This window comes from Pelophylax lessonae, assembly GCF_965119305.1.
Source record: "Pelophylax lessonae genome assembly, chromosome: 1".
Taxonomy (NCBI): domain Eukaryota; kingdom Metazoa; phylum Chordata; class Amphibia; order Anura; family Ranidae; genus Pelophylax; species Pelophylax lessonae.
The window spans coordinates 595,578,581-595,605,631 of record NC_138768.1 but is presented as its reverse complement, the minus strand read 5'-3'; positions in this window follow the sequence as shown (position 1 = coordinate 595,605,631).

Here is a 27,051-nt window from a genome sequence, read left to right as displayed (position 1 = left end):
GGTCCGGCGACCGCGATGGCCGTCGGGACCCGAAGATCGTTCGGCAGAATAACAGAACTGCAGTCTGCCTACGTAAACAAGGCAGACCGCTGTTCTGCCACAGAGGAAGAGAGAGATCTTGTGTTTCAGCTAAGCTGAAACACAGATCTCTTATTTCCCCTAGTGCATCCACTCCCCCTACAGTTAGAAATCACTCCCTAGGAGCAAACTTAATCCCTTGATCGCCCCTGGTGTTAACCCCCAACCCTGCCAGTGTCATTTTTAGAGTAACAGTGCATTTTTTTTAGCACTGATCACTGTATTGGTGTCACTGGTCCCCAAAAAAGTGTCAGATTTGTCTGCCCCAATATCGCAGTCCCGCTAAAAATCACTGATTACTAGTAAAAACAATAAAAAAACAAATAAAAGTCCATAAATGTATCCCATAGTTTGTAGACGCTATAACTTAGGCGCAAACCAATCAATATATCCTTTTTTGGATTTTTTTTACTAAAACTATGTAGCAGAATGCATATTGGCCTAAACTGATGAAAAAATTAGTTTTTTGCATTTTTTTTTTATTGGGTATGTTTTATGGTTCTTTTTTTGTTTATAGCACAAAAAAAAACCGCACAGGTGATCAAATGCCACCAAAAGAAAGCTCTATTTGTGGGAAAAAAAGACATCAATTTTATTTGTGTACAATGTCGCACGACCGTGCAATTGTCAGTTAAAGTGACGCAGTGCCGAAACGCAAAAAATGACCTGGTCAGGAAGGGGGTAAAACCTTCCGGAGCTGAAGTGGTTAAATTACATTCCATATTCAACAAAAACTTTTCCCTTAAAGCGGAGCTCCAGGCTCCTTCAGAAAAAAAAAAACAAAGTCAGCAGCACAAGTACTGGAGCTGCTGACTTTTAATATTAGGACTCTTTCCTGTTAACGAATTCAGCGGTGTCCTCACCCAAGCCGATTTTTTAATCGGCTCTCGGGTATTGTCGTCACCATCTCACCTTCACAGATTCCCTACTATGCACGCGTGAAGTGCGCTGCACTTTGGTATTGAACTAGCAGCAGGGGAAGGAGGGGGGAGGCTAAACTTCTGCCTGAGTTTGCCGCAGGCGAACTTACCAGGAAGTGGGAGCAGGTACCTGTCAAAACCAGGTACTCACTCCCCCCCGAAAAGCGCCAAATGTGGCAGAGGAGGGGAGAAAGAGGCGGGAAAGCAGAGTTTGCCCTTTTGGGTGGAGCTCCACTTTAAAGTGATTCTAAAGGTTGTTATAAAAAAAAAAAACTAAGAACAAACTTGTTTTACTTACCTGCTCTGTGCAATGGTTTTGCATATTGTGGGCCCGATCCTCTTCTTTTGAGCCCCTAACTGGTGGACCTGGCTCCTCCCCCCTGCTGAGTGCCCTCAATAACAAGTCTCTTGCTATAGGGGCACTCAAGCAAGCTCTCTCCTGAGCCATGTTTCTGTGAATGGACATTGTCCATTCACACACAGAGCTCAGCTCAGCCCCACTCTCTCCTCATTGGTTCACTGGCTGTGATTGACAGCAGCAGGAGCCAATGGCTCCCACTGCTGTGTGAGCCAATGAGGAGAGAGAGAGATCCAGGAGAACTACTGCTATCATGCACTGGATCAAAATTGGGCTCAGGTAAGTATAAGGGGGCTGGGGGGGGGAGCTTCACACAGAAGACTTTTATCCTTAATGCATAGAATGCATTCATTCTGCCTTTAGAACCACTTTAACCGCTGGCCGACCGCCCGCTGCTTATATACTGCGGCAGGCTGGCTCGGCTGTGCAAATTGACGTATGGGTGCGAGTTGGGAGCCCTGCTGAGGGCGAGTTGGGCGCAATAAGCATATTTTGATCTGTTTGCGCAAAAGTTATCGCATCTGCAAGCTAGGGGAATGATTTATGTCATTTTTGTTTATTTTATTTTTTTTACCAGTAATGGCGGCGATCTGCGATTTTTAGTGGGACTGAAACATTGCGGCGTACAGATCGGACCCCTAACTGACATTTTTGACACTTTTGGGGGTACCAGTGAGATTACTACAGCAATCAGTGCTAGAAATATGCACTGTCACTATAATAATGACACCAACAGGGAAGGGGTTAACCTAGGGGTGATCAAAGGGTTAATTGTGAGCCTAGGGGAGTGTTTTATAACTCTGGGGGGAGGGACTTGTGAAATGCTCAGTAGAGTTGAGTAAACACCTGGATGTCCGGGTTCAGCGGGTCCGGCCGAGCTTGAAAAAAAAGTCCAGGTTCGTGACCCGGTCTTAACCCGAACTTTACCCCGATCCCGAACCCCATTGAAGCCAACATAGACCGAAACTTTTGAGCACTAAAATGTCTCTAAAACAAACATGGAAAGGGCTAGAGGGCTGCAAATGGCAGCAAAATCATCTTAAGAGCATGGCAAGTGCTCTGCAAACAAATGTGGTTAGGGAAATAACTTAAAATAACATAAAAAACAGAAAAATAAAAAATAATCATCTTGAATGATGTAGGAGGAGGACGAGGCCCATATGGAGTAGGAGGTTGAGGTGGCGGTGAATATGTCGGTGTAGGTGGAAGCTTCGGCGGCGGCAGTGGAGGAGCAGGATGAGGTAGCCAACACTGGTTTTTGTTTTTAATTAATTTTTTTTTTTTAAATTAGGGTACACCCCAAAAGAGTAAGAAAGATAAAATACAACAATGGCTGGGTAAGGCCGGTATACATGTCTATTCTGCACAAGGTACGGACAAGTCCTGTGGGATCCATGCCTGGTTCATTTTAATGAACGTGAGCTTGTCCACATTGGCTCTGGACAGGCGGCTGCGCTTGTCTGTGATAACGCCCCCAGCCGTGCTAAATGCCCGTTCTGATAATACACTGGCTACAGGACAGGCCAGCACCTCCAAGGCATAAAGGGCAAGCTCAGGCCATGTGCCCAACTTGGAGACCCAGAAGTTGAAGGGGGCAGACCCATCATTCAGTACATCTAGGCGTGTGCTCACATGCTGCTCCACCATGTTAGTGAAATGCTGCCTCCTGCTAAGACGTTCCATATCAGCTGGTGGTGCTGCTGCTTGTTGTGGCGTGCTGACAAAGCTTTTCCACATTTCAGCCATGCTAACCCTGCCTTCTGAGGTGCTGGCGGTGCCCTGGCTGCATTGGCGACCTCTTCTTCCTCCTCCCCTGCCTTGGCCTTGTGCTTCCACTGTGCCCCCGCTGTAAGGTGGGAATGCCACCAGCAGCGCGTCTACCAGCGTGCGCTTGTACTGGCGCATCTTCCAATCACGCTCCAGTGAGGGAATTAAGGACTAGGGATGATCAAACTTTTCAAAAGTTCGGTTCGGCCAGAACATCCAAACTTCCCGAAAGTTCGGCCCGGATTTCAGAACCCCATTGAAATCAATGGGACCTGAACTTCGGTAATCAAAAAACACCATTTTGAAGCCCTAAAACCCAATAAATGCCCCTAAAAAGTGTCTAGGGTTCTGGGTCATGCCCCAGGGACTATTACTCACACAAAAAAAGTTCTTAAAAATTGTAATTTTTGATAGAGAGCCAATTATTGAAAAAAATTAAAAAAAAAAATAAAAAAAAAAAAAATTCTTTGGATTTAGTGTCTGGGGGGGGGGGGGTCTAAAATGTGTACCTGTGAAGTTTTAGCTCTGTAGCATGTCCAGAACCATAAAAAAAGATTGTTTGTATTAGGTCACTTATAGAACAGGGATATGGCTCCGCTATTTTCACACCTTGCCGGTTTAGTAGCAAGCGTTTTTTTGGGCATTTTTGGGGGGACTTTGGAGGCAGGCAAAACATCTGAACTTCTGTGTAGGGGTATATATACATACACCCATGTCTGTATATATACACATACACATATATAGGTGTGAAAATAGCAGAAATCTATGCTTGCGCTAATTACACCAATATAGCTTCTCTCCTATAACGCCTATATATGTTTATGTGTATAAATACATATAAGTGTGTGTGTGTGTGTGTATATATAACCCTATACAGAAGTTCAGATGTTTTGCCTGCCTCCAAAGACCCCAAAAAATGCCCAAAAAAAAACGCCTGCAAGAACACACCTGGGCTTTTTTTTTAGCGCTGGCATTTTTTTGGGCATTTTTTGGGCGTCTTTGGAGGCAGGCAAAACATCTGAACTTCTGTGTAGGGGTATATATATACATACACCCATGTCTGTATATATACACATACACATATATAGGTGTGAAAATAGCAGAAATCTATGCTTGCGCTAATTGCACCAATATAGCCTCCAAAGATGCCCAAAAAATGACCAAAAAAATGCCAGCGCCAAAAAAAAATCCCAGGTGTGTTTTTGCAGGCGTTTTTTTTGGGCATTTTTTTGGGGTCTTTGGAGGCAGGCAAAACATCTGAACTTCTGTATAGGGTTATATATACACACACACTTATATGTATTTATACACATACACATGTATAGGTGTTATAGGAGAGAAGCTATATTGGTGTTAATTAGCGCAAGCATAGATTTCTGCTATTTTCACACCTATATATGTGTATGTGTATATATACAGACATGGGTGTATGTATATATGCCCCTACACAGAAGTTCAGATGTTTTGCCTGCCTCCAAAGTTGCCCAAAAAATGCCCAAAAAATGCCAGCTACAAAAACGCCCAGGTGTGTTTTTGCAGCTGGCGTTTTTTTGGGCATTTTTTTGGGGGTCTTTGGAGGCAGGCAAAACATCTGAACTTCTGTATAGGGGTATATATACACACACACTTGTATGTATTTATACACATACACATATATAGGTGTTATAGGAGCGGAGACATATGCCTGTTAATTATTTCATTAGCGCAAGCATAGGTTTCTGCTACTTTCACACCTACAGTATATATGTGTATGTGTATAAATACAGACATGGGTGTATGTATATATACACCTACACAGATGTTAAGATGTCATGCCTGACTCCAAACATCTCCTCAAAAAAGCCCAAAAAAACGCCTGCAGCAAAAAGCATGCTCGCAGGCGAGAAGCCATATCAGTGCACTGAATGTGACCTAAGAGAAACTATCTTTTCTCTATAGCGGTCACCCTGATATGGAAGGGTTTTGTCACCCTGCCATAGCAGTCAGAGTCAGTTAACCCTACACTACACTACGGTCCCCTTACACTTAACACTTTCCCTACAGAAACTAAATTATTACAGCTAACTATAGTGGAAAATAGCACCCTAACTACACTAGATATCCCTTTCCTCACACTAAAAATTGCTAAATGACACTTTGTAGCAGAAGTAACAGAACTGCTTCCACTCTCTTCCATGTCCCTGTATAACAATGCTAGGAATTTGGCGGGGGCTATCTTATATACGGGGGGCGTATTCACTAATGATTGGCCTATGGACCCCCTAGTCACTCCAATCACATTCCTAGCATTCTCCTGCCCCCTCAATTGGCTTTTACTGATGGTTCTGGTCCAATCACTGGCTTTTAAAGCCCATTTCCTGTCCCATTGCATTTTGGTCGGTTCTGGTTGCCGAATTCCGAACTTTTTCAGCAAAAAGTTTGGAATTCAAACGAACCTCGAACAGCCAATGTACGGGTCGAACCGATGGTCGACCCGAACCGTTCGATCATCCCTATTAAGGACGGTACTTTGTCCTTGTAACGGGGATCCAGCAGGGTGGCCACCCAGTAATCAGCACAAGTTACTATGTGGGAAACTCGGCGGTCATTGCGGAGACACTGCAGAATGTAACCGCTCATCTATGCCAGGCTGCCCAGAGGCAACAAAATGCTGTCCTCTGTGGGAGGTGTATCCTCTGTGTCCTCCGTATCCCCCCGGCCATGCACCAGTGATGGCCATGAGCTGGCCTGGGTGCCACCCTGCTGTGAACATGGTTCCATATCCTCCTCCATCTCTTCCTCCTCATCCTCATCATCCTCCAGAACTGTGCCCCTGCTGGACAATTGTGTCCCTGGTGTTTGTGGGTGCAGGAACCCACCCTCTGAGCCACTTGCGAAGGACTGCCCTGAAAGCCTTGGAAATTATACCTCTTCATCCTCCTCCTCCTCATCCTGTGCCACATCCTCTTCCATCATCGCCCGAAGTGTTTTTTCAAGAAGGCATAGAAGTGGGATAGTTAAGCCGAGAACGGCGTCATCGGCACTGGCCATATTGGTGGAGTACTCGAAACAGCGCAACAAGGTACACAGGTCTCGCATGGTGGCCCAGTTATTGGTGGTGAAGTGTGGCTGTTCAGCAGAGACTCACGCGTGCGTGCTGCAGCTTAAACTCCACTATGTCTGCTGCTGCTCGCACAGTCTGGCCAGCATGTGCAAGGTGGAGTTCCACCTTGTGGGCACGTCACATATGAGGCGGTGAGCAGGAAAGCCAAAGTTATGCTGCAGCGCTGACAGGCGAGCAGCAGCAGGGTGAGAACGCCGAAAGTGCGCACAGACGGCCCGCACTTTCTGCAGCAGCTCTGACATATCGGAGTATCTTCTAAGGAACCTCTGCACCACCAAATTCAGCACATGCGCCAGGCAAGGGATGTGTGTCAAACCGGGTAGGCCCAGAGCTGCTACCAGATTTCGCCCATTATCGCACACCACCAGGCCGGGCTTGAGGCTCACTGGCAGCAACCACTCATCGGTCTGCTTTTCAATGCCCCTCCACAACTCCTGTGCGGTGTGTGTTTTTTCACCCAAACAGGCAAGTTTTAAAACTGCCTGCTGTCATTTAACCCTGGTTTTGCTGAAGTTGTTGGTGAAGGTGTTACACTGATCGGAAGAGGAGGCGGTAGAGGATGAGGAAGCAGAGAAGGAGGAGTAAGGAACAGGAGAAAAACTGAAGCGCCCTGCAATCCTCGGTGGTGGAAGGACATGCGCCAAACTGCTATCCGCCTCAGGCCCTGCCGCCACTGTTAGGGAGATATAACGTCCCTGACCGTGCTTACTGGTCCACGTATCCGTAGTTAGGTGGACCTTGCCACAGATGGCGTTGCGCAGTGCACACCTGATTTAGTCACCCACTTGCTTGTGCAGGGAAGGGATGGCTTGCCTGGAAAAGTACTGGCCGGAAGGACAGCATTTCAAAGGGCAGGAATTTTGAAATGCTGGCATTCAGGGCCAGGGATCGCAGGTGGGTAGGGGGGTACTTCCTCTTCCGCTGCAGTGTTTGGGAGATAGAAAGCTGAACGCTTCCACGGGACATTGTGGAGATGGTTGTTGGTGACCCAGGTGGTGGTGTTGCTGGTGGATCCTCTGTTTGCGGGGTGGCAGGTGCCACTGTCTCTACAGAGGTGGATGAAGAGGCCGAGACTGCAGCAGCAGGAGGAGCCAGAGACCTTTCTTGGTTTTTGAGGTGTGCACTCCACTGCAGCTCGTGCTTTGCACTTAGATGCCTGGTCATGCAGGTTGTACTCAGGTTGAGAAGGTTTATGCCTCAATTCAGGCTCTGATTGCACAGCGTGCAAACCACTCGTGTCCTGTCATTATCACATTGTCTGTAGAACTGCCACGCTAGGGAACTCCTTTGAGCTGGCTTTGGTGTGCTCGGTCCCTTGCTGCGTTGGGCAGTAGCAGGCGTAGTATCTAGGGCACGGCCGCTCTGCTTTTGCACCCTGCTCCCTCTTCTGCTGTGCTGGTGACTCTGTGCGACCACCGCCTCTTCCTCAAAACCACTCAGGTCACCTGCATGACCTTCATTCCATGTGGGGTCGAGGACCTCATCGTCCTCCACATCGTCTTCCACCTAGTCTTCACCCCTGCCCTCCTTGTCGGTCTCCACAATTCGGAATTCTGCAGCAGTTGGCACCTGTGTTTCGTCATCATCCGAGACGTGCTGCGATGGTCCTCCCATGTACTCATCTGGAGACATAAGTGGTTGGGCATTGGTGCACTCAATCTCTTCCACTTCTGGGGCAGGGCTAGGTGGATGGCCCTGGGAAACCATGCTAACAGAGTCATCAAAAAGAAGAAGAGACTGCTGCATGGCTTGGGGCTCAGACTGCTTGGCTGATTTACAAGGGGGTGAGGTGAAAGATTGATGGACATCGGCTGCAGGTGCCAACTCTGACCTTTCAGCAGAAGACAGGGTGGGAGGCAATGTGAAGGAACTGGAGGCACTGTCAGCAACCCAATCTACTATCGCCTGTACTTGTTCTAGCCTCAACATTTGTAGAGGCACATTAGGCCCTGCCAAATACTGCTGCAGGTTCTGTCGCCTACTCGCAGCTGAGAAAGGTGTTTCACCTGTGTGTGTAGCTGGCACAGATCGACCACGTCCTCTCCTTGCAACAGGAGCTCCACCAGCAACACCACGACCCAGGCCTAGTCCCTTATTTGACCTTCTCCTCATATTTATCGAATTTTAAATCTTCACCTAAATGGGTTTTTATTGATAAGTGGAATACAACAGTATGCAAAGGGTGTATCTCACTGTACCATATGCAGACTAGGCCGCAATTAATTTTTTTTCCCCCTAAATGGGTTTTTATTGCAATGCGCAAAATAACAGTATGCAATGGGTGTATCTCACTGTAACATATGCAGACTAGGCCGCAATTAACTTTCTTTCCCCCTAAATGGTTTTTATTGCAATGCGCAATAAAACAGTATGCAATGGGTGTATCTCACTGTACCATATGCAGACTAGGCCACAATTAACTTTTTTTTCACCTAAAGGAGTTTTTATTGCAAAGCAGAATACAACAACAGTATGCAATGGGTGTATCTCACTGTAACGTATGAATGAAAATCTGAAAAATAATTGTCCCCTTAATTGGTGCTTGTTAAAGAGCAGATTTGAAATGCAGTGTCTAAACGCTGTAAGTCACAGTAAAATAAGAGGGAAAAACATTTTTTTATTTTTTAAAATGCAGATTAAGCAGAAATATATGCACTCAGCTTGTTTGAAATGGCCGCTACACTCCGCACGCCTAACAGGTTAGATACTGTTGTTGTTCTATTCCGCTATTGAATAAAAAAAAAACATTTCAATGAAAAACTGAAAAATATTTTTTTTCCCTAAATACTGAAAAATAATTATTTTTCCCTTACATTGGAGCTTATGAAAGAGCCCTGGGGCCATCATAAAAAAAATGTCAAAGATTTCTGAGTTTGAAAATATTTTTTTTTTTTTTTTACAGAATTCTGAGTTTGAAAGTCAGAATTCTGAGATTAAAAGTCAGAATTCTGAGTTTAAATGTCAGAATTCTGAGATTAAAAGTCTGAATTCTGAGATTAAAGAATATGAGTAGAATATGAGGCTAATTGTCTGTACCAAAGCTGTATTAGTCTAGGTCAGTAAGTGTTATGATTTATCTGTTATGACCATAGACACACACTGTCCTGCTGCCTTCTAACCATTCACAATTCCCTCATGTAGGGGCGGCAACAGTGTAATGTTTCCTACAAGTTGGGGTGCAGAACTGTTCTGGCCATTGTGTTCTGATATCTATGGAGCTTAAAGCACACCAGGCTATGATCCCCCCCCCACACACACACACACACACACACACACACACGCATGCATGGCTCTTTTGACCTTATATTTTAAAATATGTTAACGATAATATCAATATATTTAAAGTTTATTAATATATTTATAATCTAAAAGGGTAGAATAATCTAAAAGGGTAGAGTCATCTGGGCTAGAACCCACAAACTTCACCACTATAAGCCTGTCACTCTACCCACTATGCTATTGCCTAAGGATTGCAAATGCCTGAACTTTCACATGTCTTTAAGAAGGCTGTATTGTCCAGACAAGGAACTGTTATGGTTGATCTGTTATGACCATAGACACACACGTTTTCAGCATGGCTCTTTATGACGGAGCAGATGGCAGGAAAGGAAGATGACAGCGAAATGAGGAGCTTTAAATACAGTAGAGGAACCACAGAGCCCAGCACTGCCCTGCTTCCCTATATATACTGTGTGCTGTAACTAGGATAGATTTAAAAAGCTTACAGAGCAGAAGATATATGTATGTCTGCAGAAAGATGCTCTGTGGGTGTTACTACATTATTCCTCATTGGTTCTAAAATCATCATAATAGAGACTACTGTATTAATAATCTCTCTCTAATAACACTTTTGGGGGTACCAGTGAGATTACTACAGCAATCAGTGCTAAAAATATGCACTGTCACTATAATAATGACACCAACAGGGAAGGGGTTAACCTAGGGGTGATCAAAGGGTTAATTGTGAGCCTAGGGGAGTGTTTTATAACTGTGGGGGGAGGGACTTGTGAAATGCTCAGTAGAGTTGAGTAAACACCTGGATGTCCGGGTTCAGCGGGTCCGGCCGAGCTTGAAAAAAAAGTCCAGGTTCGTGACCCGGTCTTAACCCGAACTTTACCCCGATCCCGAACCTCATTGAAGTCAACATAGACCCAAACTTTTGAGCACTAAAATGTCTCTAAAACAAACATGGAAAGGGCTAGAGGGCTGCAAATGGCAGCAAAATCATCTTAAGAGCATGGCAAGTGCTCTGCAAACAAATGTGGATAGGGAAATAACTTAAAATAACATAAAAAACAGAAAAATAAAAAATAATCATCTTGAATGATGTAGGAGGAGGACGAGGGCCATATGGAGTAGGAGGTTGAGGTGGCGGTGAATATGTCGGTGTAGGTGGAAGCTTCGGCGGCGGCAGTGGAGGAGCAGGATGAGGTAGCCAACACTGGTTTTTGTTTTTAATTAATTTTTTTTTTTTTAATTAGGGTACACCCCAAAAGAGTAAGAAAGATAAAATACAACAATGGCTGGGTAAGGCCGGTATACATGTCTATTCTGCACAAGGTACGGACAAGTCCTGTGGGATCCATGCCTGGTTCATTTTAATGAACGTGAGCTTGTCCACATTGGCTCTGGACAGGCGGCTGCGCTTGTCTGTGATAACGCCCCCAGCCGTGCTAAATGCCCGTTCTGATAATACACTGGCTACAGGGCAGGCCAGCACCTCCAAGGCATAAAGGGCAAGCTCAGGCCATGTGCCCAACTTGGAGACCCAGAAGTTGAAGGGGGCAGACCCATCATTCAGTACATCTAGGCGTGTGCTCACATGCTGCTCCACCATGTTAGTGAAATGCTGCCTCCTGCTAAGACGTTCCATATCAACTGGTGGTGCTGCTGCTTGTTGTGGCGTGCTGACAAAGCTTTTCCACATTTCAACCATGCTAACCCTGCCTTCTGAGGTGCTGGCGGTGCCCTGGCTGCATTGGCGACCTCTTCATCCTCCTCCCCTGCCTTGGCCTTGTGCTTCCACTGTGCCCCCGCTGTAAGGTAGGAATGCCACCAGCAGCGCGTCTACCAGCGTGCGCTTGTACTGGCGCATCTTCCAATCACGCTCCAGTGAGGGAATTAAGGACTAGGGATGATCAAACTTTTCAAAAGTTCGGTTCGGCCAGAACATCCAAACTTCCCGAAAGTTCGGCCCGGATTTCAGAACCCCATTGAAATCAATGGGACCTGAACTTCGGTAATCAAAAAACACCATTTTGAAGCCCTAAAACCCAATAAATGCCCCTAAAAAGTGTCTAGGGTTCTGGGTCATGCCCCAGGGACTATTACTCACACAAAAAAAGTTCTTAAAAATTGTAATTTTTGATAGAGAGCCAATTATTGAAAAAAATTAAAAAAAAAAAAAAAAAAAAAAAATTCTTTGGATTTAGTGTCTGGGGGGGGGGTCTAAAATGTGTAATTGTGAAGTTTTAGCTCTGTAGCATGTCCAGAACCATAAAAAAAAGATTGTTTGTATTAGGTCACTTATAGAACAGGGATATGGCTCCGCTATTTTCACACCTTGCCGGTTTAGTAGCAAGCGTTTTTTTTTGGGCATTTTTGGGGGGACTTTGGAGGCAGGCAAAACATCTGAACTTCTGTGTAGGGGTATATATACATACACCCATGTCTGTATATATACACATACACATATATAGGTGTGAAAATAGCAGAAATCTGTGCTTGCGCTAATTACACCAATATAGCTTCTCTCCTATAACACCTATATATGTTTATGTGTATAAATACATATAAGTGTGTGTGTGTGTGTGTGTATATATAACCCAATACAGAAGTCCAGATGTTTTGCCTGCCTCCAAAGACCCCAAAAAATGCCCAAAAAAAACGCCTGCAAGAACACACCTGGGCTTTTTTTTAGCGCTGGCATTTTTTTGGGCATTTTTTGGGCGTCTTTGGAGGCAGGCAAAACATCTGAACTTCTGTGTAGGGGTATATATATACATACACCCATGTCTGTATATATACACATACACATATATAGGTGTGAAAATAGCAGAAATCTATGCTTGCGCTAATTGCACCAATATAGCCTCCAAAGATGCCCAAAAAATGACCAAAAAAATGCCAGCGCCAAAAAAAAAATCCCAGGTGTGTTTTTGCAGGCGTTTTTTTTGGGCATTTTTTTGGGGTCTTTGGAGGCAGGCAAAACATCTGAACTTCTGTATAGGGTTATATATACACACACACTTATATGTATTTATACACATACACATGTATAGGTGTTATAGGAGAGAAGCTATATTGGTGTTAATTAGCGCAAGCATAGATTTCTGCTATTTTCACACCTATATATGTGTATGTGTATATATACAGACATGGGTGTATGTATATATGCCCCTACACAGAAGTTCAGATGTTTTGCCTGCCTCCAAAGTCGCCCAAAAAATGCCAGCTACAAAAAATGCCAGCTACAAAAACGCCCAGGTGTGTTTTTGCAGCTGGCGTTTTTTTGGGCATTTTTTTGGGGGTCTTTGGAGGCAGGCAAAACATCTGAACTTCTGTATAGGGGTATATATACACACACACTTGTATGTATTTATACACATACACATATATAGGTGTTATAGGAGCGGAGACATATGCCTGTTAATTATTTCATTAGCGCAAGCATAGGTTTCTGCTACTTTCACACCTACAGTATATATGTGTATGTGTATAAATACAGACATGGGTGTATGTATATATACACCTACACAGATGTTAAGATGTCATGCCTGACTCCAAACATCTCCTCAAAAAAGCCCAAAAAAACGCCTGCAGCAAAAAGCATGCTCGCAGGCGAGAAGCCATATCAGTGCACTGAATGTGACCTAAGAGAAACTATCTTTTCTCTATAGCGGTCACCCTGATATGGAAGGGTTTTGTCACCCTGCCATAGCAGTCAGAGTCAGTTAACCCTACACTACACTACGGTCCCCTTACACTTAACACTTTCCCTACAGAAACTAAATTATTAAAGCTAACTATAGTGGAAAATAGCACCCTAACTACACTAGATATCCCTTTCCTCACACTAAAAATTGCTAAATGACACTTTGTAGCAGAAGTAACAGAACTGCTTCCACTCTCTTCCATGTCCCTGTATAACAATGCTAGGAATTTGGCGGGGGCTATCGTATATACGGGGGGGCGTATTCACTAATGATTGGCCTATGGACCCCCTAGTCACTCCAATCACATTCCTAGCATTCTCCTGCCCCCTCAATTGGCTTTTACTGATGGTTCTGGTCCAATCACTGGCTTTTAAAGCCCATTTCCTGCCCCATTGCATTTTGGTCGGTTCTGGTTGCCGAATTCCGAACTTTTTCAGCAAAAAGTTTGGAATTCGGCCGAACCTCGAACAGCCAATGTACGGGTCGAACCGATGGTCGACCCGAACCGTTCGATCATCCCTATTAAGGACGGTACTTTGTCCTTGTAACGGGGATCCAGCAGGGTGGCCACCCAGTAATCAGCACAAGTTACTATGTGGGAAACTCGGCGGTCATTGCGGAGACACTGCAGCATGTAACCGCTCATGTATGCCAGGCTGCCCAGAGGCAACAAAAAGCTGTCCTCTGTGGGAGGTGTATCCTCTGTGTCCTCCGTATCCCCCCGGCCATGCACCAGTGATGGCCATGAGCTGGCCTGGGTGCCACCCTGCTGTGAACATGGTTCCATATCCTCCTCCATCTCTTCCTCCTCATCCTCATCATCCTCCAGAACTGTGCCCCTGCTGGACAATTGTGTCCCTGGTGTTTGTGGGTGCAGGAACCCACCCTCTGAGCCACTTGCGAAGGACTGCCCTGAAAGCCTTGGAAATAATACCTCTTCATCCTCCTCCTCCTCATCCTGTGCCACATCCTCTTCCATCATCGCCCGAAGTGTTTTTTCAAGAAGGCATAGAAGTGGGATAGTTAAGCCGAGAACGGCGTCATCGGCACTGGCCATATTGGTGGAGTACTCGAAACAGCGCAACAAGGTACACAGGTCTCGCATGGTGGCCCAGTTATTGGTGGTGAAGTGTGGCTGTTTAGCAGAGACTCACGCGTGCGTGCTGCAGCTGAAACTCCACTATGTCTGCTGCTGCTCGCACAGTCTGGCCAGCATGTGCAAGGTGGAGTTCCACCTTGTGGGCACGTCACATATGAGGCGGTGAGCGGGAAAGCCAAAGTTATGCTGCAGCGCTGACAGGCGAGCAGCAGCAGGGTGAGAACGCCGAAAGTGCGCACAGACGGCCCGCACTTTCTGCAGCAGCTCTGACATATCGGAGTATCTTTTAAGGAACCTCTGCACCACCAAATTCAGCACATGCGCCAGGCAAGGGATGTGTGTCAAACCGGGTAGGCCCAGAGCTGCTACCAGATTTCGCCCATTATCGCACACCACCAGGCCGGGCTTGAGGCTCACTGGCAGCAACCACTCATCGGTCTGCTTTTCAATGCCCCTCCACAACTCCTGTGCGGTGTGTGTTTTTTCACCCAAACAGGCAAGTTTTAAAACTGCCTGCTGTCATTTAACCCTGGTTTTGCTGAAGTTGTTGGTGAAGGTGTTACACTGATCGGAAGAGGAGGCGGTAGAGGATGAGGAAGCAGAGAAGGAGGAGTAAGGAACAGGAGAAAAACTGAAGCGCCCTGCAATCCTCGGTGGTGGAAGGACATGCGCCAAACTGCTATCCGCCTCAGGCCCTGCCGCCACTGTTAGGGAGATATAACGTCCCTGACCGTGCTTACTGGTCCACGTATCCGTAGTTAGGTGGACCTTGCCACAGATGGCGTTGCGCAGTGCACACCTGATTTAGTCACCCACTTGCTTGTGCAGGGAAGGGATGGCTTGCCTGGAAAAGTACTGGCCGGAAGGACAGCATTTCAAAGGGCAGGAATTTTGAAATGCTGGCATTCAGGGCCAGGGATCGCAGGTGGGTAGGGGGGTACTTCCTCTTCCGCTGCAGTGTTTGGGAGATAGAAAGCTGAACGCTTCCACGGGACATTGTGGAGATGGTTGTTGGTGACCCAGGTGGTGGTGTTGCTGGTGGATCCTCTGTTTGCGGGGTGGCAGGTGCCACTGTCTCTACAGAGGTGGATGAAGAGGCCGAGACTGCAGCAGCAGGAGGAGCCAGAGACCTTTCTTGGTTTTTGAGGTGTGCACTCCACTGCAGCTCGTGCTTTGCACTTAGATGCCTGGTCATGCAGGTTGTACTCAGGTTGAGAAGGTTTATGCCTCAATTCAGGCTCTGATTGCACAGCGTGCAAACCACTCGTGTCCTGTCATTATCACATTGTCTGTAGAACTGCCACGCTAGGGAACTCCTTTGAGCTGGCTTTGGTGTGCTCGGTCCCTTGCTGCGTTGGGCAGTAGCAGGCGTAGTATCTAGGGCACGGCCGCTCTGCTTTTGCACCCTGCTCCCTCTTCTGCTGTGCTGGTGACTCTGTGCGACCACCGCCTCTTCCTCAAAACCACTCAGGTCACCTGCATGACCTTCATTCCATGTGGGGTCGAGGACCTCATCGTCCTCCACATCGTCTTCCACCTAGTCTTCACCCCTGCCCTCCTTGTCGGTCTCCACAATTCGGAATTCTGCAGCAGTTGGCACCTGTGTTTCGTCATCATCCGAGACGTGCTGCGATGGTCCTCCCATGTACTCATCTGGAGACATAAGTGGTTGGGCATTGGTGCACTCATTCTCTTCCACTTCTGGGGCAGGGCTAGGTGGATGGCCCTGGGAAACCATGCTAACAGAGTCATCAAAAAGAAGAAGAGACTGCTGCATGGCTTGGGGCTCAGACTGCTTGGCTGATTTACAAGGGGGTGAGGTGAAAGATTGATGGACATCGGCTGCAGGTGCCAACTCTGACCTTTCAGCAGAAGACAGGGTGGGAGGCAATGTGAAGGAACTGGAGGCACTGTCAGCAACCCAATCTACTATCGCCTGTACTTGTTCTGGCCTCAAAATTTGTAGAGGCACATTAGGCCCTGCCAAATACTGCTGCAGGTTCTGTCGCCTACTCGCAGCTGAGAAAGGTGTTTCACCTGTGTGTGTAGCTGGCACAGATCGACCACGTCCTCTCCTTGCAACAGGAGCTCCACCAGCAACACCACGACCCAGGCCTAGTCCCTTATTTGACCTTCTCCTCATATTTATCGAATTTTAAATCTTCACCTAAATGGGTTTTTATTGATAAGTGGAATACAACAGTATGCAAAGGGTGTATCTCACTGTACCATATGCAGACTAGGCCGCAATTAATTTTTTTTCCCCCTAAATGGGTTTTTATTGCAATGCGCAAAATAACAGTATGCAATGGGTGTATCTCACTGTAACATATGCAGACTAGGCCGCAATTAACTTTCTTTCCCCCTAAATGGTTTTTATTGCAATGCGCAATAAAACAGTATGCAATGGGTGTATCTCACTGTACCATATGCAGACTAGGCCACAATTAACTTTTTTTTCACCTAAAGGAGTTTTTATTGCAAAGCAGAATACAACAACAGTATGCAATGTAACGTATGAATGAAAATCTGAAAAATAATTGTCCCCTTAATTGGTGCTTGTTAAAGAGCAGATTTGAAATGCAGTGTCTAAACGCTGTAAGTCACAGTAAAATAAGAGGGAAAAACATTTTTTTATTTTTTAAAATGCTGTTGTTGTTCTATTCCGCTATTGAATAAAAAAAAAAACATTTCAATGAAAAACTGAAAAATATTTTTTTTCCCTAAATACTGAAAAATAATTATTTTCCCCTTACATTGGAGCTTATGAAAGAGCCCTGGGGCCATCATAAAAAAAAAATGTCAAAGATTTCTGAGTTTGAAAATAATTTTTTTTTTTTTTTTACAGAATTCTGAGTTTGAAAGTCAGAATTCTGAGATTAAAAGTCAGAATTCTGAGTTTAAATGTCAGAATTCTGAGATTAAAAGTCTGAATTCTGAGATTAAAGAATATGAGTAGAATATGAGGCTAATTGTCTGTACCAAAGCTGTATTAGTCTAGGTCAGTAAGTGTTATGATTGATCTGTTATGACCATAGACACACACTGTCCTGCTGCCTTCTAACCATTCACAATTCCCTCATGTAGGGGCGGCAACAGTGTAATGTTTCCTACAAGTTGGGGTGCAGAACTGTTCTGGCCATTGTGTTCTGATATCTATGGAGCTTAAAGCACACCAGGCTATGATCCCCCCCCCCCCCACACACACACACACACACACACACACACACACGCATGCATGGCTCTTTTGACCTTATATTTTAAAATATGTTAACGATAATATCAATATATTTAAAGTTTATTAATATATTTATAATCTAAAAGGGTAGAATAATCTAAAAGGGTAGAGTCATCTGGGCTAGAACCCACAAACTTCACCACTATAAGCCTGTCACTCTACCCACTATGCTATTGCCTAAGGATTGCAAATGCCTGAACTTTCACATGTCTTTAAAAAGGCTGTATTGTCCAGACAAGGAACTGTTATGGTTGATCTGTTATGACCATAGACACACACGTTTTCAGCATGGCTCTTTATGACGGAGCAGATGGCAGGGAAGGAAGATGACAGCGAAATGAGGAGCTTTAAATACAGTAGAGGAACCACAGAGCCCAGCACTGCCCTGCTTCCCTATATATACTGTGTGCTGTAACTAGGATAGATTTAAAAATCTTACAGAGCAGAAGATATATGTATGTCTGCAGAAAGATGCTCTGTGGGTGTTACTACATTATTCCTCATTGGTTCTAAAATCATCATAATAGAGACTACTGTATTAATAATCTCAGAATTCTGACTTCTAATCTCAAAATTCTGACTTTTAAACTCAAAATTCTGACTTTTAAACTAAGAATTCTGACTTTTTAAACTCAGAATTTTGTTTAAACTCAGAATTCTGACTTTTAAACTCAGAATTCTGACTTATAATCTCAGAATTCTGACTTTTAAACTCAGAATTCTGACTTTTAATCTCAGAATTGTGTTTAATAAATTTTAGCATGGCCCAAACTTGTAATCTCAGAATTCTGACTTGCCAAGTCAGAATTCTGGCTTTTAATCTCAGAATTCTGACTTTCAAACTCAGAATTCTGTAAAAAAAAAAATATATATTTTCAAACTCAGAAATCTTTGACATTTTTTTATGATGGCCCCAGGGCTCTTCCATAGTATGTCAAAGTAAAATATGAAGGAAAAAAGTTTTTTTCTTTTTTAAATTAAGATTAAGCAGACACATATGCACTGAGCTTGCATTAAATGTGCAGCACTGCACACCGCACGCCGCCCACCTAACAGACTGATAAAAGTTTTTTTTTCTCCTTTCTCCTCCTCACTGGGCTCAGGTCAGGGCATAAGGGACCGTCTACTTCACCCCCACACAGTACAATCAATGTAAATCGCTGCCTGATTAAAGAAGATTCTTCCTATTCTTTCCCTCAAAGCAATCTCCAGCCTGCCCCTACAATAATCTCCTATCTCTCCCTCCGGGGCAAAAAGATTGTGCACTGCACCCCCACACAATCAAATCAATGTAGATCGCTGTCTAATTAAAGAAAATTCTTCCTATGTTTCCCTCAAAGCAATCTCCAGCCTGACCCTACAATAATCTCCCTATCTCTCCCTCAGCAGCATCGGGAACCTCTACCTAGTATAGTTTGAGCAGAGTGACGTACGGCACTATGTGACTCCAGCTTATATAGAGTCTGGGTCACATGCTGCACTGGCCAATCACAGCCATGCCATTAGTAGGCATGGCTGTAATGGCGTCTAATGGCACACTAGTTAAACGCTTGCTGATTGGCTGCCTTGCACCTGTTGAAACCGCGCCATTAAAACCGCGCCAAAACATCAAATAACATTACCGAACAACGGACAGTACCCGAACATACAGTGAAATGTTCGGGTCTGAGTCCGGGTACCGAATACCCAAAAGTCCGGTACGATCCCGAACAATACAGTCCGGGTTCGCTCAACCCTACTCCTGAGGAAGCGGAAAGTATGGCCCAGTTGCAGATCTAGAGCCCAAGTGCACTCTGACCATCAAGACTATGGGTAACATGGTACCACTGCAACTTAGCCTGGATGCAAAGATCCTATAACATATTTGTGAATGTATATTGTCTTGTACAAGTTTATGGATTTATGATTTTTTTGTAATAAACTACATTTTTATTTTATGGAATTGTCTTTTTAAAAAAAATTCTTTATGGTACCATTAAAATCCCATATGTCCCGATTTTCTCTTCTTTCCCTTCCCCATCATCCCTAGTCCCTCATATTTTCCTCTGGCAAACTTTTGCCTAAACAAACAATGTATATGTTTTTAGGGGATGAAGGTACCTTATAAAAACACATTTATTCATATTGAAAAGCACAATCGCTTGTGTCAGGCTTGTAGTAATGGTGGAATAAAATTCAGTTTACACTTGTGTTGTCTCCCTAGAGACTGCACTGTTTTAACACAATCCACTAGCACCTGTTGGGAACATGCTTAATATTGTTTACACAAATAAGCAGTCATCCTCCAATAACTATACCAGCGATTCCACCTGAGCTATATTAAAGGAAGGAGAATAGTCATCACTACCTTAAGGAATACTGGACAAGACAACTCTGCACAAACTTGAATCAAGGGCTGAACGTCACAAAACTACATCCTGCCTTGATCAACTAGGGAATGAGCAAGACAAATGCATTCTAACAGCTGATCTCTGGCCCACTCCTTCAGTATTTGAAGGGCAATATTCTCTTTCCTCTGTCACTAACAATGAATAATATACAACCTCCTCAGGATGCATCTTGCAATAAACAATAGCAGAGCCTAAGATGGCTTCCCTGTGCAGCCCCTTGTGGTTTTTCCTGGCCTTGGTGTTATATCAAGGATACCGAGTGTTGGTACCCTGTGAAACAGGCGTAACCAGAAATGTTTGGACTTGCATAGAGAACACCAGGCACAAGGATAATGTAAAATAATGTAATTTATTGAGTGTAGCAATGTCCCAGTAGGGCTTGCTGTATGATGACTTGTTGGGCCTCCTCTGATTACACAGTCACTTAGGGTACAGTTCACATATTCACCCTTACTCCCAATGGCTCATTGCCTAATAAACAATCCAGGGGTGTTGGTTTTTTAGTATTTTATTGTGGAACTTAGATGGGAGAAGGGAATAGTGGGATACTTCAACTGGAACTATGTATATTGGGTAAACTCTCACTTGGTCTCACCAGTTTGCTTGTGAAAGCAGCTGCACTGCTTGAAACATACTGCCACATGTATGGAAAGGGTTAAGTTTCCTTTCTCTTTTCTCTCCAGCACTAGACTTGATGAACTACATTCTCTTCAGGACACTCACTAGCATCCCCTTTACTGACACCCGTCCCTGACTCTTCTAGCTGCAGAGGTGGCCCCCTCAGGTCCAGCCCCTTGACACAGATCTGTACTCACTATACTGCAGAATCAGATCCTTCAGTGTCTCCCCTCTCAGTCAGCCTCACAGGACCTCTGGGTTCAGTTCTTCTCTAGCTCTCTAGGCCCTCAGGCCGACTACCTGAGGCCGCATGGCACCTCTACAGAGAAGAAGACAGCCACCTCCTCCCTCTGGGACTCCACTATCCAGCCAAAAAACCCAGAGCACATGTGCTCCTTGCCTTTAAACAGTATCCCAGCATGCACGAGGCACTTTACTCTGCCAAATCACCAGGGCTGTATTAAACGCCTGTGCACTCATTCGTCAGGTTTCCTCTCACTGTCCAATATGCCTCCCTATTGGACCAGTGTGAAACACTCTGCAGACAGTGAGTTGTACCTGAGCACATTGAGCAGAGCTCACTAGCAGATCCTGCTCTCTGGTAGGCAGAGAACAATATAGATTTACTTGAAATCCCTCTGGTAAGCAGACAGGATTCAAAAACTATACTTTCTCTTTAGCACCTACCTAAGAGGGTGCTACATTAAGAATAAAGTAAATAACAAAAAATCTAAATGCACCTTTAATACCACCAGAACTGTGAAAACCAAAACCAAAAAATCTAATAAGTGAGTAAATAAACAATGAGTAATTACCTAAAGCAAACATATATGGACAGGAGGATATTAGAAGCATAGTTGGTGTCAGAGCCAGGGTCATACACAGAAGATCAGGCAGAAGGAGCAGGGAGAAAACCAGGACAAGGAGAGGGTATATGGGTGTAGGAACAAGCAGGCAGGTAAGGAATCAGAGAGGACATTTCACAATATTGAAATGTAATGCAATACTGTATGAAGACCATGCTAAGCTCATTCTTATTTATTTGTAACAAAATGAAAAGTTGTTATAAATTTGATTGTCAAAATATCAACAAGACTGTATTTATAAAATATGTTCTAAAAAAAATTAAAAAAATATAAGCCAGGACATGTAGTTGCGAGACCAGGATCCACCCTCCTCTGAGGTCATCCTTGGACATGCTCAATAGGATGCACTTCAAGGTATCTCACCAATTCCTGCATCTCAGGCTGAGCAATGACTCAGTGGTAATCCACCATGTTATCTTTTACTGTAATCACAAGTGCATTTCCTATGTCTTTTTAAATACATTTTCTGGAGTTGACTTACTACATTATGCAGGTTTTGCACTGTGTCTTTTTATCTCCCATTTTGACATTGTGTAATCAGCTTTTTTGGGCTGCACCATAAGAGGGGGATATGAGATAGGTCTTATCTTATCAATAAAAAAATATTAACTGAAAGACATTAGTCACAAATATTTTATAGACATTATACAAGCAGCTTGGTTACCATGTATTTAACCGGACTATATACTGCGGCGGTCAGCCCCGGCCAGGCAGAGTGACGTATGGATACGTCACTCGCCTGTCACTGACTTGCGAGCCAATTTCGGGCGGGCGCGCGCCCGCCGCAGCTCCTTCACAGACAAGTCAGTGCGTGTGACCGGCGGACTCGATGTCCGCCGGTCACACTACGATCGCTCCGGTGAAGGGAGAAAGGCGGAGCGGCTTATGTAAACAAGCCGCCCGTCATTCTCCCTGGTGTAAAAATGAAGATCAGACGGTTCTACTATGTAGGACCGTGATCTTCGTTTTTACACCAATAGCAATGTCCCTGCACAGTTAGAATCACGCCCCTAGGACACACTTAACCCCTCCCTGTCCAATAAAGTTAACCCCTTCCCTGACAGTGTAATTTTTGCAGTAACAGTGCATATGTATAGCACTGATTACTGCAGTAATGTCACTGGTACCCCCAAAAGTGTCAAAAATGTCAGTCAAGGGTCCGATCTGTCCGCCGCAATGTCGCAGTACCGAAAAAAAATCGCAGATCGCCGCCATTACGCGTTAAAAAAAAAAACACCAAAAATGACAAAAATCTTTCCCTTTGATAGTAAACGCGATAACTTTTGCGCAAACCAATCAAAATACGCTTTTTGCAATTTTTTTTACCAAACATATGTAGCATAAAACAAATTGGCCGAAAATGTTAAAAAATTTTGATTTTTACATTTTTTTTGGGGGGGAATTTCATGTGAAAAATATTGTTATTTTTGCAAAATTTACGCTCTTTTTTTGTTTATAGCGCATGATCAAAAAATCGCACAGTTGATCAAATACCACCAAAAGAAAGCTCTGTTTGTGGGAAAAAAAGGACGTCAAATTCGTTTAGGTACAGCGTCGCACGACCGCGCAATTGTCCGTTAAAATCACACAGTAAAAAATCGCAAAAAAAACCCTGGTCTTTTAGCAGCCAAATCCTCCGGGGCTTAAGTGGATAATGACAGAGATAAGAGGCAGATATTTCCTAAAATACACATTACAGCGTATGAGTGACAATAGCCACAAGTATTGTACAGTTGCTGGACAGTATATGAGCAGATTGATTAGGCCACAAAAAAGAGGGAGAGATGAGGCATGTTTTGTTTTAAAAGAGAACTTGGGACACAATGCCTGCAAATATTTTACAGTGGCTGGCCAGTATTTAAGAAGCTTAGCTAGGCCACAATATAAGAGAGAGAGTTGAGGCAGGCTTTATCTTGAAAAACAAATTAGGGTGAATTATTCAAGGGACAAAAGCCACAAATAGTTTATAGTGGCTGGACAATATATAACTGTAACGCTCCTGCGTTTTATGTATAATGTGGATTTACAGCTGCAGAAATATTCCACTTCAGTAGTCATGTAGAGAAACGCTGAGACACCAATCTCAACTCCCAAGACTCATCATGTGTGGATAGTCTCAATTCAGCAAGTAGATACACACACTCAATAAGATGTTCCTAGAGTGACTTATATGTATAGTAATATAGTGATGATAGGCTGAAGAGACAGGTTGGGTAGAGATGGTAGATGACAGACACTTGAAAGGAATGTTCTTGAAAGTAAGATAGTAGCAGATGGGATGCAGATAGGTTTAGCAATCATGTATGGTAGCAGATGATAGAGTAGCAGGTGAACATACAGGATAGACCAACCCAGTGCAAGAGCAGATGGTATTAGGCTCAAGAGCTAGCAATCTTAGTTAATGCAGATGTAGTAATAGTCCTTAGTATGCAGAGCTAGATAGTGTAAGCTTTAGTATGAAGGTTATAGAGGTTTCCCCTGTGGGGTACTTATCACTAGTAGCATGAGTAGAGGAGAGGTTCGGCAAGAGCGGATGATCCGGTAACGGGATACAGGGATCAGCAGCGTGGCTCCGATAGCGAGGTATGCTTGCAAGCATGAGAGCTTCAAGGCAGATTATGCGGCGTTGAACGAACATGTGAGTGAGACCGCCGGAGGTTGAAATAGCCGCTCCAGCGGCGCTCAGTGATGACAGCATCGGTCTTAAAGGTGTATGCGCACCTTACCAAAAGAGAATGGTGGGGCGCATACACTTAGGAAAAGTGGAATTAGGGTACCAAAGGTACCAGAACATTACAGTACCCCCCCTTAAGGCCGGCTCCTGAAGGCCTCTGGAGCTGGTTTGTCTGGGTACTTCACATGAAAGTTGCGGATTAATCTAGGGGCATGTATGTCAGAGGTGTTTAGCCAGGTGTCGTCTTGGGGCCCATAGTTCTTCCATCGAACTAAGTATTGAAGTTTTCTTCTGTGGATACGAGAATCCAGAATCTCTTTTATCTCATATTCTTCTCCACCTTCAACTTGTACAGGAGGAGGAAGTGGGATAGTAGGCCTTATTCCTTGGTCAGGAACATGGGGCTTCAGTAGCGACACATGGAAAATGGGATGTATTTTGAGGTCTAGAGAGAGTCCTTTATTTGGGTAAGATAGTCTGAGGCTACTGGGTTATTTGAAGGAAGGATGCGTGGTGGAATAATAGAGGGATGAAACCCATAGTTCAAGTAGAACGGACTCTGCTTGGTCGTACTGTGGGTTGCGTTGTTGTAGGCAAATTCTGCCAGAGGGAGAAGATCCACCCAATCATCCTGTTGGTAAGAAGTGTAACAACGTAAATATTGCTCGATGCATTGGTTGACTCTTTCAGTCTGTCCGTTGGTCTGCGGATGGTAAGGAGAAGTGAGCTTCCGCTCAATTCGTAGTATGTGACATAGTTCTTGCCAGAACTTGGAAATAAATTGTGATCCACGGTCAGACAGAAGAGTTTTTGGGATACCATGTAACTTAAAGACATGTTTCATCAGGAGTTCTGCCGTTTGTTTGGACGAAGGTAGTCTGCGAATAGCAATGAAATGTGCCATCTTTGTCAGATGGTCCACTGACACCAAGATGGTATTAAATCCTTTGGAAGGAGGTAGTTCTACTATAAAGTCCAAGGACACAACTTCCCATGGAGTTTGGGGTATTGGTAGACTGCATAGTAGACCGGATGGTCTCGTAGTGTCAATTTTGGACCTGGCACAGACATTGCATGAAGAGACGAATTTTTGTATAGATGTTTTCATGTCAGGCCACCAGAATTGTCTGGTAATCAGATTAAGAGTCTTTGTCATACCCATATGTCCTGCCATAGGCACATCATGCGATAATTCCAAGATCTTGGTGCGCATGGTAGGTGGTATGTAAAGTTTGTCGTTGTAGTAGAGGAAGCCTTCTGCATCGGTATTTAGTTGTGGTGGGGGTGAATCCAAACTTATACCATGCAAAACCTCTTCCTTCAAAGAACGGACAACTCCAATAATACGCTTGTGAGGTATTATAGGAACGGAAGGGATTTCAAAGTAGTTTTCTTCAGTTAGTCATGATAGTGCATCCGCCTTTTTGTTCTTATCTGCAGGTGTGTAGGTCACTAGGAAGTTAAACCTTAGAAAGAATAGTGACCATCGTACCTGTCGGTGAGAGAGAGTTTTGTTAGTCTGAAGATATTGAAGATTTTTATGGTCCGTGTATATAAGTATTGGTAATTGGGTGCCTTCGAGTAGATGTCGCCAATTCTCCAGAGCCAATTTTATAGCAAGCAGTTCCTTTTCACCCACGGGGTAATTAACCTCTGGACTGCTTAAGGATTTAGAAAAGAAGGCGACTGGATGGAGTGGTGAAGTGTTAGTTGGTCGTTGGGAGAGTATTGCTCCTACTGCCATGTTTGACGCATCTACTTCCAGAATGTATAGGAGGGATGGGTCTGGATGGCGTAGTATGGGAGCAGAAGTAAACCTTGTCTTTAACAGGTGAAAAGCTTTATTTGCTTCATCTGACCATTTGAATGGTCTCTTAATGCTAGTGAGCTGTGTGAGGGGTCTCACAATGGCAGAGAAGTTCCTGATGAATTTCCTGTAGAAATTAGAAAATCCAAGGAATCGCTGTAGCGCCTTGCGGGTGGTTGGTGTAGGCCAATCCTGAATGCAGGATATCTTACTCATGTCCATCTTGATTCCTGTTTTGGATATGATGTAGCCTAGAAACAGTACCTCTTCTTTATGAAACAAGCATTTTTTCAGTTTCACGTATAGGTTGTGTGCAAGCAATCTCGATAATACTAGTCTTACATGTCTTATGTGTTCAGACAAGGATCGTGAATATATAAGTATATCGTCCAGATATACCACAACACAGACATCTAGTAAGTCTCTGAAAATATCATTTATAAATCGTTGAAAGGCTGCAGGGGCGTTGCATAGCCCGAATGGCATTACAAGATATTCGAACAATCCGTATCTGGTTCTGAATGCAGTCTTCCACTCGTGTCCATCACGGATTCGAATGAGATTGTATGCCCCTTTCAGGTCCAATTTTGAAAAATAGGTAGCTCCACGCACCTGCTCAATGAGCTCAGGGATAAGCGGTAGAGGATAGCGATCTTTTATTGTAATAGCATTCAATTGCCTATAGTCGATGATAGGCCTGAGACTTGAGTCCTTATTGCGGACAAAAAAGAGTCCTGCTGCTGTGGAAGAAGTGGAAGGTCTAATAAAACCTTTTTTTAAATTCTCATCCAAATATTCTTTGAGATGGGAAAGTTCATCCTGTGAAAGAGGATAAACATGACCGAACGGCAATTTGCTATTTGGGAGTAGATCAATACTACAATCATAGTCTCGATGGGGAGGTAGTGCTTGAGCATTTTTCTCAAGAAAAACCTCAGAGAGATCCTGATAACATAGTGGTGCAATCTCATCTGTCAGCACAGACAGGATCTTCCCGGAAGACGGGAGGTTACACGTACCCTCGCAATAGCAAGAGAGGAAGGCCAGGGTCCGTTCCTTCCAATCTATGGTTGGTTGATGTGTGTGTAACCAGGGAAGTCCCAAAACAATGGGAAAGTGGGGTGAAGGTATTAGATCGAAGGTAGTGGTCTCCATATGAGACCCGTTAGTAGTGACTAGGAGTGCCTGTGTCTGATCA